Genomic DNA, 12,472 nt, shown 5'->3' on the forward strand with positions numbered 1-12,472 from the left:
ATTTTGATAACACATTGGCTAAGATTCTAACAGAAGAAGACTTCATTTTAGCACCCGGGTCAAGGTATTTCACATTTCCTTTTAACAACTAATGCAATAACAAGTGTCTTCTTTCTTCATCTCTTTCTTATTGCTCAAGGCATGTCATTAATTAAAGACTTCAGTGCAAAACAATACAATCAAGTCTTTCTTAAGCTATTATTCTACAACTGGAACACACAAACTTCTACAGCCTTAGAGCCTTATATTGCTCTCAAATTCCCCTGAATCCTTTCACTAGTTGTTGCTCAATTTTAATTTCTAATTACTGTTTAAAAGGAAAAATATTAAATACATGGGAGCAATCATAGTAGCTAGTATTTAATTTAATTTAATTTAATTTAATTTAATTTAATTTAATTTAATTTAATTTAATTTAATTTTTGTCCTGCCCACCTACTCTGGGAAGCTTATATTATACCCTAAAACATGTTACCCCAAATCCAAGTGAGGCTGAAGATCCAAAAGACCCCCAAAAATCATTGCGCTATTTCTTAATCATCTAAACAAACTAGGGAAATATAACGTATGTTATTCACCATATGTTCAGATAGCAGGAACAATATTTTCTTTGAATTACACAGATGTGCATGTTACATGTGTGTGTACTGTGCTACACAGTCTCTTCCAGCATATCTGGTAATGGGTACAGGCACAAATGTATTCAAATTAGTCAGAAAAGGTGTCAGTACATTTAGTATCACTGTCATTACTCAAAGTAATGTTTCTATTTAAATGCTTCAATATGCACACTATAGTCTAAATTATAAAATATTGTTAATAAAATGTGAAGACACACTAAGAGAATGTGAGAAAATACAAGATATATTTGCAAAAATGATCAGTTTTATCCTTAACGAGTCTATTTGGAAAAATATGTAATTGAACGAACAATGTGTTCACAGTTACCAATAAATGTGTTAAATTCACCTTATGAGTTTATAGAACATTGGGGACATCCTAGGACATTGCCTGGCTTGAAATGTTGTATTCAGTCTTTGTTTACCCTGACTGGCCAATTGTTAGGGTGACAGTTTGTCCAAATTTATAGAGATCAATCCTTTTTAAAAGAATTTCAGAGGATTTGAAGCATCCGATTAAGAGATGGTTAACAAAAGTACCATGGACTGCAAGAAAAAACAGCTAAACAGTTCTGGACTAAATAAAGGCTGATTGTTCTCTTGAGACAATAATCTGCAGGCACTCACGTACTTTGGGCATGTGATGCTAGTAGATGATGGACTGGAAAAAGTTACTATGTTTTGGAAGATTGAGAGAAGCTGAAGAAGGGGAACACAATGGATAAGGTGAGTAAATGGGATTTAATTTTACCCTATATATATAAATTAGCATATGAAAGTCTGCTTCTGCTTTTTTTTTTGCCCTCATTGGTTGAGACACATGTGGCTACTTTACCAAACGTATTTGTCTTTGGAAAACAGTTTGGTGGTGGTGGTGGTGGTGATGATATAGATTTCTATCCCACCTTTCAACCCCAAAGCCACTTAGTGTGGCTAAGACCAACATCTTCCCAGTTTGACAGAATATGACCATGTATAAACAGGATGCATATAGAGATGTGAATATTTTTATCTGGGATCAAAGAATCTTGTTGATATATACTACAATAATGTACAACTTCAGTGCAGCATACCACCACACATTAATCACGTGAAAGAGCCTTCTAAAGTATAAGGGACTGGTTTATTGTTTCTTTATAACATTTGCTTCCCTAGTCTTGATATTTACACACTGCTGGGAATTAAACATGCCAAGAATCCAAAAGTAACACTTTATGCTAAGAATTCAAAAGTAAACTGACTGTGTTATACTTGGCACAATGTGTGAACTCAGCCATTGAGAGTGAAATGTAGGAAGTCTGACTTCCTACATATTTATTTAAACCTATCTGGAATACTGTGAGTGCATTCTTTGGGCAATGGACTCTGAAAGTATGGAATCTTAATTTTTCTTGTGTTTTTTGTACACATCAGTTATAACCACAGGGAAGGCAGAGGCAGTGCATATAACATGACACAGAACTGGGGAATAAAATCTCTGCTGCATGACACTGGTGATTAATCCACCGTGCTAGTGGGCTTTCTGAGAAGGTCCAGCCCAGTTAGCCCAGGACTTAATGCAGTCCAGCAATATCAATGGCAACATCTAAACATGATGCTTTTTGCTACTATTTTCAAGAAATCCTAGCTGTTGATCCTGACCCTTTCAACTGAAGCAAACAAGATAACTGACTTGCAGAAGTGAGATTCTTGCTTCTTGAGGAAAGATATGCAGAGTATTCCAATTTGGATAGGAAATAAGAAAACTGGGAGATGCCTCAGTATGACAAAGGTTACTTAGAAACCACTGCTGTTTCAGGCTCCAATCCTATATCCATTCAGCTGACATTGTTCCATTCAACTCAATGGGATTTATTTCTCAGTAGACATGAATCAGGTTACAGTGTTAACTACAGTATATAATTGTTATGATTATGGTGCTACTTATGACTGGTTCTAATATTTTCAATCTTCCTACATATTGGCAACACCAATCATCTATTATTCTCTCTCATCTGTAGCTATATCAAAGGATTCTTTTTCTCAATTCTTTGTGCTCAACATTTTTTTTATCTTCTTCCAAGCCTAATTGTAAATGCCTATCTCTTACTTAAAGAGTTAGACCAAAGGCAGTCTTGTGTAACTAAATTAACATCTTGTAAATATGCCAATACATGGTGCCTCAAGCAGCAGGATAGGACAGGATAAGTCATATACAAACACTGGACGTTCTCTTGGGGATTATCGTTAGTGGGACCACTGCGTTTTGTAAAATTAGTCATCATATTACAGCTTCAGGATGGAAATTTCTGCTAGATTACAGGCTGTTGGACTATTCCTATAGTTCTGAAATGAGAAAATCTGCTATACCACAGACTTCTACTATAAGCAAAGTAAGATCTAAATGTGCTTATCAGATGCAAGCACCAGTCTGATTGCTGTGCACAACAGTGACATGAATATAAAGACTCCCTAAGGTTAAATTAGGCTCCTACACTGAAATTCTAATTAGGAATACAAGTGCCCCAACTCTGAGAAAATGCATGTGTGTTTAATTACTCTGTTTTCAGTGTCTCTTGTCTGTTATTCCATGCCACTCTTCTTCCTCTTTTCTTGCTGTTTTCAAGCAACCCATGCTCCTCACTTAATCTAAGTGTAGGGCCTTTTTTAGGCTGGCATTAATTGACAAGCAGTGTTTAATTATTATTTTTCATTCTTGAAGAGACCTTCTATTAACTCACCATGGCTCTGTGGCAGCATCCCTGCCCCATTGGATCTGGTGGCACAGCTCTGCCATCTTCTGTCAGTTCTCAACACTTGTCAGCAAGGCAGGTATTTTACTGCTCTAAAGCCCCAGTTATTATTTCTGTCAGTTGTTGTCACTGCATATTATCTATAGAAGTTCTCAGACTGCTGGAACCTTTAGGCAAGCAGCTACATGAATTTTAGCCAATACCTAAGATCATAAGAACAATGGCAGGCCACAACAGGTCCAACTAGCTCTGCTTTCTGAGCTCAATACATAACTCTTTAGATGAATGACCTGAGAATTCAGAGGGCCACCAAAGAAATGTTTGTGGATGCCCAATGAATGTCTGGAGCAAAAATACATGTAGCACAGATGACATCCAGCCCAAACATGAAGGTGTCCACCCACTCAGGCTTACAAAAATAATTCTTCACCACAAAACCTTGCAATGGGGCATAAAACAGGTATCTAAACAAGTTGGCTTTATTCAATCTGGAGTTACATTTCAAATAGTTTCAAGTGAACTCCAACCATGACTCTATTTAAGGATTTTTTGTTGGAATGAATCACCTTTTCAGGAAGCTTCACAAATAATAGAATCCCTTCATGACTCAGATAGGAGTCAGCTAAAACCCCAATACACACTCAATGGGAATGGATGCTAGCAGTTGGAGGGGGAATGCCTTTCTACATCTGTAGTCTGGCATTATTGTAGCTGCAAATGAACATAAATATGAAGAACAGCAGTCAGGCTGCAACATTTTAGAGTATTCCAGGCCATTTTCCCTATTTGTTTATCTTATCCCCAAACAATCTCCAAGACAGCAAGAAGATGTACGTACACTCCAGTGAAACAGGCAGTACAGAATGTGCAGAAAATAGAAGCTGCTATCATTGTTAGTGACTTGTTTGTGTGGAATTGTCTCCCATTTACTTAGTGGCATGTTCTGTGATGAAATGTAGCCTGTAGGCTTCCTCTTCCTCCAACCATAACACAAGGTAAGTGCTTGGCTTTCTTTGACATAAGGGTGGGAGACAGTCATGCTTTTTTAAAGTGATACAAGGCTGGGTTGAGGGATCAAAATGTACACTACATTTTGTAGTCAGAGAATTGACTGAAAGATGTATAAGCAGAAGCAATCTGTCAGGCACACTATTCTATAAACTGCAGTGAATGGCCTACCAGAAGGTATTCTGGGATGCTCTGCAAGACCCTTGCTGGCCAGGGCATGTCTTGAGATGTGGTGCGAAAGAGGAACAAGATCAGTAAGCAAAGCTAGAAAAAAGTGGACTAGAACAGAGTTTCCTCAACCTTGGCAACTCTAAGCTGTGCGGACTTCAACTCCCAGAATTCCCCAGCCAGCTTTGCTGGGAGTTGAAGTCTGCACAGCTTAGAGTTGCCAAGGTTGAGGAACCCTGGACTAGAATACTTTAATTCTTTTCCTGATAGTAACATCAGTTGAGTGTAGAATCTCTTTCCAACTGAAAAAATGTGTCTCCCAGGTTTCAATTATGCAGATATTTGTAAGTGGAGCTTCCCAGAATCTGTAACTAGTAGAAACTGCAGGAGCAAAACAAACCATCTAAAAACTGTATTTCACCAGTTTTTAAGAAATTGCAATTGTTGCAAATAAACTTCCAACCCAAATTCAAGGTGTCTGTGATTAGATCCAAAGCCCCCCAAATAGTTTGGGGCCAAGGGTATTTATCTGTTTGTTTTATAACCTATTTGGCCAGAGATCTATAACTGGGTATCATTTGTGTACTGAGGATACCTCACCCCAGGCTAACTGATGGTTTCTCACAGCAGTTTCATGTGGATATTAAATAAGAACACAGAAAGGTTGGATCTCTCCACACTGGAGTTCCAGAAGACTCAGCTGCTCCCCCCACACCATGACCACTGACTGAAACTGGCCCCTCAGGAAGGAATAGAACTATCATAAACAGTGCTTCCCATTCCCAACCCTCAGAGCCAGTCCAGGACAGTATCAATTGTATCAAAAGCTGCCAAGATACCAGGAGGTCCCACTCCCCCTATTTCAGCCATGCTACAGGTCATCTACCAAGTTGGTCAGTATAGGTTCTATCCCATACTAAGGCTGAATCCTGGCTGATAAGGGTCCAGATGATTCTTTTCCTCCATGATTCTCTGTAGCTGTTAGCCAACCAATTCCCAATAATCTTCCCAAAAAGGAAAGGTAGAGATTGGGTGGTTATGTTCTAAAATAGCAGGACTGAGCAATGGCTTCTGGAAGAAGAGATTCACCACCACCTCTTTCAAGGCGAAAACCAGATGCTCCTCCCTCAAAAATGTATCTACCCTGCTGAACCCCACCTCCTATCACCTCCCTGTCAACTTTCCCTAGACAGATGGGACAAAGATCAAGTCCACAGATGGCTGGACTTATAACACAGAATACCTGTCTATTTCCTCGGGATCTGCCTCCTCAGATTGACTCAGATAACCATGCCAGACAAAGACCCCATCATCTCAGCACCTGCTGGGCAGGCAGTTTTTACCTGGAGTAGATGGACATCAAGGCCCACACAGAGGACATTTCAGTCATCTAAATATGAGGTTACATGCACATGAACAACTGAACTAAACAGTGTTTTCAGGAAGGGGCATAGTTGATATACCAACCAAGTCTGCAATAGGTACTCCTAGCTGTGGAGACTAATTAGGTCTTCAAAGACAATGGCGACTCTGGGATCACCACCAAACTATATACCTGTTCTTTCTAAAGAAATGCAACCCAATTTAGAACATATAAACTTCCTAATTCCTAAACCTAATCCACAAAGTGGCCATCATTAGGATTCAGCCTCAATTTATTGGTCCTCATCCACTCCATCACTGCATCCAGATATTAATTCAGGACATGCACATCCCCTCCTGATTCAGATGTTATGGAGAGATAGATTTGAATGTCTTCAGCATATTCTTTTCCACACTTATTGCAGACTCATGCCCAGCAGCCCTGTTCAGAGTTACAAAGAGTATTTGGGGGAAGAATGGACAGGATAAAATCCCTGCAGACCAGATGATTTTGTGGGTTTCTTAACAGATAAAATTACTCGATTTACTCTGGACTGGATGTCAGTTGGACAGAATGCAAAGTGATGCATAAGGCTAGTTCTTGTGATATTATCTGGGATTCTTTTGAGCTTATTTATTTATTTATTTATTTATTATTTATTTATTAATCAAATTTATCACCGCCCATCTCCCAAAAGGGACTCTGGCCAGTTTTCAATAAAACATAATAAAAATATAAAACTGTAAAACACTATAATACATAATAAAATAAATATAATAAAAACCTTGAAGGCTGGAAGTTCTTTATGATTTGCAGGCACAGCAGGGTCCTTCTAAGAAACTAACCATCCCCAGGAATGGCTACTCTCTCTCCCGCCCCAGGCATAATTACAGAACCAGGTCTTTAGCTGTTTCCTAAAGTCCAGGAGGAGGGAGCCAATCTCCATCCCGGGGGAAGGATATTCCAAAGGGCAGGGGCTATTGCAGAGAAGGCCTGCCTCCTGGACCCCGCCAGATGGAATTCTCTTGCAGACAGGGTCCATAGCATGCCCTCTCTGCATGACCGAGTGGGACAGGTTGATGTGATGGGGAGGAGATGGTACCTTAGGTAACCTGGACCCGTGCCATGTAGGGCTTTAAAGGTGATAACCAACACCTTGAATTGGACCTGGAAGCATACTGGCAACCAATGCAGCTCGCGGAGCAAAGGGGTGATGTGTGCTGATCTTGGGAAACCCAAGATCGCCTGCGCAGCTGCATTTTGCACCAGCTGTAGCTTCTGGATACTCTTCAAGGGTAGCCCCATGTAGAGCACATTGCAGTAGTCTATATGGGAGATAACCAGGGCATGAGTGACCATTCGAAGGGCCTCTTGCTCCAGGAAGGGGCATAACTGGTGCACAACACAAAGTTGCACAAAGGCCCTCCTAGCCACAGCTGCCACCTGCTCTTCGAGCAGGAGCCATGAGTCCAGGAGGACCTCGAAGTTACGCATGAGGTCTGTCTGGGGCAGTGCAACCCCATCCAGAACTAAAGATGACAATTTCCCAGAAATCGAGGAGCCATTAATCCACAGCTACTCCATCTTCCCCGGGTTCAGCCACAACCTGTTGTCCCCCATCCAGGCCCCCACAGCCCCCAGGCCCTCAGAAAAGGTGGCCAAAGCATCACTTACTTCACCCGGGATGGAGATGTATAATTGGGTATCATCTGCATATTGATGGTACCTCACCCCATAGTGACGGATGATCTCACCCAGTGGTTTCATGTAGATGTTAAAAAGAAGCGGAGAGAGTACCGAACCTGCAGCACCCCACAAAGGAGGGGCCACGGGCTGGATCTCTCGCTCCCTATCAACACCGACTGGGACCAACCCTGGAGGAAGGAGGTGAACCAGCGCAAAACCTTGCCATCCACCCCCAACTCCCTAAGTCAGTCCAGAAGGATACCATGGTCAATGGTATCAAAAGCTGCTGAGAGGTCAAGAAGAGCAAGGATGGATGCACTGCCTCAATCTCGCTCCCGCCAGAGGTCATCCATAAGTGTGACCAATGCCATTTCCGTCCCATAACTGGGCCTGAAACCTGACTAAAAGGGGTCTAGATAATCCGTTTCATCCAGAATCCTCTGGAGCAGCAAAGCCACCACTTTCTTGATCACCTTCCCCAAAAAGGGGAGGTGGGAGACTGGGCAAAAATTGTCCAGTATAGTAGGGTCCAGCGATGGTTTCTTGAGGAGGGGTCACACCAGCACTTCCTTAAAGGCTGCTGGGAACACCCCCTCTCTCAAGGATGTGTTTACCATCACCTGGATGCAGCCACATGTCACCTCCCGCGCTGCTTTCACCAGCCAGGAGGGGCATGGGTCTAATGCACGTGGTAGCATTTACAGTCCAAAGGATCCTGTCCACTTCCTCGGGTTCAACAGGATTGAACTGATCCCAGATAACCTGGTAAGTACATTCCCTGGGTATCTCCTCCGACTCTGTCTCACGCTTGGAGTCCAACTCGGTCCAGATCCGAGTGATTTTATCCTGCAGATGCCCCGAAAATTCCTCCACACGGCCCTGTAGATGGATTTCTGACTCCCCTTTCCCTAAAAGGGATCGGGTAATCTTAAACAGGGCCACTGGGCAGCACTCTGCGGATGCAGTAAGAACGGAGAAGTACTGGCACTTCGCCGCTCTTACTGCCACAAGGTAGGCCTTAATCGCGGCTCTAGCTTTGTGTTCGGTCGGGTTCAGCTTTTGTCTTCCTCCAGCGCACTCTAGGCATCTCTTAACCCTCTTCAAAACCCTCAGCTCCTCCATAAACCATGGGGAGTGCCAGGTTTGGGTGGACAAGAGAGGCCACACAGGCACGATCCTGTCCAAGACTCCAGCCACCTCCCTATTCCAGGCAGTAGCCAGGGCCTCTGCTGGACCATGCAGGAGAGACTCGGGTATAACCCCCAGCTCCCTCTGAAACCTAGCCGGGTCCATCAGTTGCTGGGGGCGGACCAATCGAATGAGTCCTGCCTCCCTCCAGAGGGGGGCAGCACGAGAGAATCTCAAGGCCACCAGGGCATGATCTGACCATGACAAAGGGGAAAGATGTAATTCTCCGCTCAGATCATCTTGCCACTGCTCTGACAAGAAAACTAGGTCCGGGGTGAGACCACTGTCTCTAGTCGGGTCCTGAATAATCTGGAACAGGCCAATGGCTGCCATGGTAGCCATGAACTCCCGGGCTGCTTCCGAGGTCCGCCCCAGGGAAGGCATATTGAAGTCCCCCAACACCATAAGCCTGGGGAACTCCACTGCTAAAACTGAGACGGCCTCCAGCAGCTCAGGCAGGGAGGTTGCTACACAGCAGGGAAGCTGGTACAGTAGCAACACTCCCAACTGTTCTCGGGAACCCAGCTTGAAGAACAGGGTCTCACACCCAGCCACTTGTGGAGCAGGACCCCTGACAGCCACTAGGGATTCTCGGATGACAACAGCCACTCCTCCTCCCCTGCCCTGAGGTCACGGCTGATGCCAGACTCGAAACCCAGCCGGGCATATCTCCGAAAGAGCAACACCTCCTTCCACGCCCAGCCAGGTTTCAGTGATACACGCCAGGTCTGCCCCCTCTTCTGTGATCAAGTCACATATGAGGGAGGCCTTGTTGTTTATTGACCTGGCATTACAGAGCAGCGGCCGAAAGTCAGGACAACCACGAGTCTGCTGTCCAGGACCTGGGTTCGAGCACAGAGGGCCAGAACACGCCACAGGTAACAAGCACCGGGGGCATCTTCCTCTATGATGACCCACCCTCTGGCTCCCGTCATATCGTTATTGCACCTGAGAAAGTGGACAGGGGTCTTTACAGCATGAATTCTGCCACCTTTGGCTGAGATCCTTGGCCTTCCTGGCTCCTTCATGCAACCAGGTGGGGCATGAGTTGCTGGATCAGAGAAATTATCAAGACTTCCTTGAGGAAAGGAGTAATGCTACCTACTTTAAAGGTGGGGGGGAGGTGTTGTGAAACAGCCCTTCCTGGATCCAGCATATTTTGATAAGTTCTGCTCTGCCTCCAATCTTCTCTTTTGGGAGTAGGTTGTTGAGAAAGTGATGGCAGTTCAGCTTCAGAAAGTTCTAGAAAAAAATGGACCCCTGCCAGTCAGCATTCAAAGTTGGTCATGGGATAGAAACTACCCAGCCACCCAATCCTCCTAACAAACCCTCTTCCTCCTTTCCACAACTATCACTTGAAGCTGAAAGTTTCTATTACAAATTTTGCATTTCTGCACTGTTCTGGCCAGAATCAGAAGAAATCGGTCAAGGTAAGAATTAGGGACCACCTCCCAATGGCCACAGATTGGCCCAGGGATAAAAAAGTGAACTGAACTTTGCATCAAATCAGTCTTCAGAAAGATAATTTTACAGTTATAATAAAGACTCCCCAGCTTTTTTGGGAAGACTGCATATGATACTTTCCTCTTGGCTGAACTGTATTGACAGGAACAAAGAGATCCCCTTCATCTCCCATGCATACCAGCTGAGCACAAACTCATTTTTACAAGTTCTTTTACAGCCAGGGTGGAACAAAAGAAAACGAGATTTACTTGTTGGAAGTGAGAAATGTTATTTCATATGGTGCATACAGAGGAGGAGGATAAAGAGGAGCTGCAGTAATTTAAATGCTGATTCTATTTATTTCTATAAAATGTTATTCCAGATTTATTTTTGAATCAATTTAGTGACATTCACTTCATGTCAAAATCTGAAGTGAGAACATAACAGAAGAAATATTTATTTATTCATACTGCTCTTATCTCAAAATGCTAAACTAAATTCTGAAATTGTGCACCAAGATTCAAAAACTAACAACCATAGTGCTTCTCTCTCCTGAGACGCAGTTACCAGCTCTCCAAAAAGCAAAAACCATTTATCTGGCCTAGGATGGGTAGGGCATTCAGGCCATGGCAGAGCCCAAATCAAAAAGGAAATGAGATGAAAACATGTAAGATGGGGTGCAGAATATCAGCTTGCTGGGCTTTGGACTTTACATTGCCCTGTCCACTCTGATGAGGTAAGAGGGGCTATATAAAGAGTGTTGGCAAACCAAAACCATTTTTGCACCCCTGTGATGTATATTGCACAGTTATTCTACATGTTTACAAGTCACCTGCCACCTACCAATATATCTATTCAGAGTAGAATGCAACGTAATACAGATTAATCTTAGCCTCATTCTGATTCAATGTAACAAATGCAAATGAAGAATTAACATGATGAGGGTGGGAAATACAAAAGTTCAAAGGGTCTAATCTTGTATCCTTTATTCACTTATCTAGGAAGTGGATGATCTAATGAGCTGGAAGGGCTCTTTGACACAAACAGAGTATTGTAAAATATTTCATTTCAAAGAACTATGCGTTGCACACACACATGCACCCACAGACATTTTCATTTTCATAAAGACATCATAAGACATCCATAGGCAAGAATCTCTTACAGACATCCTGTATAAGTTGAATTCATTATTTCCAAATATAATTTTACAAGACACAATCCAATGTTACACTCAAATCTAAATATCTAAAATCTATGACATTATCTTTATTCATTTGGTTATATTATCCCGTTTGTTTGTTTGTTTTGTTTATGTGCTGCCCAGCTCCCAACAACTCTGGGAGGTTACAAAAAAAATGTTAAAAACAAGGGAAAAAATGATAGACAAAAATGAAGAGCAAAGGTGGCAATGATGACAAAAAACCAGATGGGAACAAAAAGAAACAAACCCATACAATCCAAACTTTTCAAGCAAACATATATTTAACATATTCTCTTATTTGAATATTCAGTCTACAGAGTTCCCACTGACTGTTCTATAGTACAAGGGCTTGTGATTTTTCATCTCACTACATTCTGACCACAAAATGAACTGAAGATGTGTTGTCTTCTCCCATTCTCAACTTTTCATAGCCATTATTCACCCCTTGACTTTCTGAAGTGCATCTTTCTCAGCGCTATTTTAAAACAGTTTCCTTTGTGTGTGCTTAAAATTGCTGTTTTTACATACACATAAGAAGAAGATTCTAGCCTACTTTCAATTATGCATCACAGGGGTTGTTGGGACAGGGAGGAAATCTGTGCATCTAGTCTTCTCATCAGTTTCACAACCTTCAGGAGTTTACCTCCTCACTTGGCTTGAAAGCTACAACATTATCATTTTTCAAAAATACATGGTGTTTGGGAAAATGAGAGTTTAATATAAGCAAAGCTCAAACCAACAATAACTGCAAAAATCAACTAATAATAAGGTCAACAATGATAATTATAATAGTAGTAATAATAAAGCTAATCTAAAATTAGCTAGAGGAGGCAAGGGTATCTTCTGAAGTTCAACAGGAGCCCTGATAGACTCCAGCAACTCTATGTTCTACAAGCATAAAGTTTAAAAAAAAACCTTTCAGTGCCAAAGATGCACAAGCAGACATGGTTCTGGGATTTGGGAACCAATTGGGAAAGCTGTTCAAGATATGAGGCAGTGCCCCACCAGGTGCAAACTGGTGCCAACAATCCCCTTTGTACTTCTTACCTACAATCTTTCTAGG

Source organism: Candoia aspera, chromosome 1 (assembly GCF_035149785.1).
Source record: "Candoia aspera isolate rCanAsp1 chromosome 1, rCanAsp1.hap2, whole genome shotgun sequence".
Classification (NCBI taxonomy): domain Eukaryota; kingdom Metazoa; phylum Chordata; class Lepidosauria; order Squamata; family Boidae; genus Candoia; species Candoia aspera.